At 50.9% G+C, this 1872-nt stretch overlaps 1 long non-coding RNA gene across 1 annotated transcript in view; it reads left to right on the forward strand.

The window, feature by feature from the left end:
* Window positions 1-1445: 1445 nt before the first annotated feature.
* LOC103598904 overlaps window positions 1446-1872 on the forward strand; it is a 6113-nt gene continuing 5686 nt past the window's right edge. Inside the window, exon 1 of the long non-coding RNA XR_551241.1 lies at window positions 1446-1549. This is a non-coding gene — a long non-coding RNA (uncharacterized LOC103598904). The remainder of the gene's footprint in view (window positions 1550-1872) is intronic.

Raw genomic sequence — 1872 nt, forward strand, 5'->3', positions numbered from 1 at the left:
GCAAATAGGATAGGAGAAAGATTAACCTGTATGACTAAATGTGAATTTCTTGAGAGCAGAATTCTAATTTCTTTTATCTTGGTAATCCCAGTAGGGTGTCGTGAATGATTTCAGGGACTAGAAATAGCTAGTCTATATTCTAGGTGTTTTCCATATACTTTATTCCTCACAAGAGCACTTCAGGGTGGGTACCACCAATCCTGTTTTATGTATAAGAAAAAACAAAGCCGAGATTGTCACATACAGAATTAAAAGCAAATTCAGGAGACACCATTTTATTTCAGATCTCCAGGAATGACTATGGACAAGGGACATTTTTTTAAGTCAGTTTGCCCTCCTCCCCTTTAGGGTTAGGGTTAGGGTTAGTGGCTCATGGCCAAAAATATAAGCTAGATATTATAAAAGAGTAAACGCATGCTTAGAAATAAACTAAGCATTTATAGGAGGATGCACTAATTTGGAAACCGGGAAATGGGTGCTAAAATTTCAGATCACCTAACATTATTAAAATATTCCTTGGGGGAAAAAAAGGAGTAACTAGCTACAAACTACTGACGTGAATATCTGCAAAAACCAGTTGCTGACTTTACGAGTTGTTACACAAGACACCGAGTTGCTTAAGGTTATAAACCTTCCTTTTCACTGAAATCATTGAGCTGCCCCCTCATCTAGACTGGTTTAAACGTAGTGTGCTCAGAAGCAAAGTACAGCTAGGATTGCTTCACCCGGGGCTAAATATAAGTCACCCTGTTCAACCCTCATCTGCCCTCTGCAGCCCCCACCCAACTCTGATTTTTCAGCCACAATCCCCCAAATGCACACTTAGTACTTGGACAGCACACTCAAGCAAACCTGTCAAAGTTTGCAACGGTCTGAGCTCTGATTGGGTTTAGCCATGAAGCAAGGGGTGCAGAAGGAAAGGGCATCTAGTGCTCATCATTTCCCCCTGCCCAATCTTTTTCATGTCACCTTCATCACTTCCTGCTATTTTATTCCTCTGTCCTCTTTTGGACCCCAGAAAAGAGGTTACCATAAAACATTAGCCTTCCTATTGCCAACAGTCAGTCCTTACTCAACGCAGTCCAGTCCCCCTTCTCCAGGAAAGGGAGTCAAAGAAACACTTGCTAGAGAAAGCGCTCCAAGTGTCTTCTCCTATGTTGGGCGTACGTATTTAATTTCCCAGTATGTGGAACCACAAAATTCCCTCCCTAGCCCTACCGGGAAAGTGGCCTTGGGCACGACCGCCCTTGCCTAGACAGTCTGCAATCCTTTTCGCGGAACTAGGGCAGAAAAGCGGGCGGAGAGGGGAGCCGCTGCCAGCATCCGCTAAGAGGCAGCTCGCACGTGGGCGGGCTCGCAGCCTGCCGCGCTATCTGGCCGGGACTGGCACCCCCAGCGTGGCGCAGCCGCCCAGGAAACCCAGCCTGAGCTCCCCTTGGCAGCGCTCTCCTTCTTCCCGGGCGCAGGCCTCGCCCGCACACACCTTTCCAGCCGCCGCCACCCCCGCCATGCTTCCAGAGGCCGGAAAAACAAGGAAGACGACCCCCTGGTATGTCGTCCCCTCCTCCCAGCCTCTCTGAGCTCGATCATCTGTTAAAAGAGGAGACGTTCCCTACACACACTCCCACCAGCCCGTCTCCACCTCCTGTGGCCACGACGCCACTCCACCCCCGGAGCTAGGGGTTTCAGGGCGGGATGTTGTGAGGTGCACACGAGCGACACCCCAGGCGGAAGTCCTGCGGGCCAAGGAGAGGGGAGAGCACCGCACCGGCCGAGTCTGGGTGCACAAACCCAGAGCCTGGGCACCTCCCGGCTTTTGGAAAGCACGCGGGGCGCTCCCCGCCCGGGCCCCAACGGCCCCAACGGCCCCAC

Source organism: Galeopterus variegatus, unplaced genomic scaffold, assembly GCF_000696425.1.
Source record: "Galeopterus variegatus unplaced genomic scaffold, G_variegatus-3.0.2 Scaffold2775, whole genome shotgun sequence".
Taxonomy (NCBI): Eukaryota; Metazoa; Chordata; class Mammalia; order Dermoptera; family Cynocephalidae; genus Galeopterus; species Galeopterus variegatus.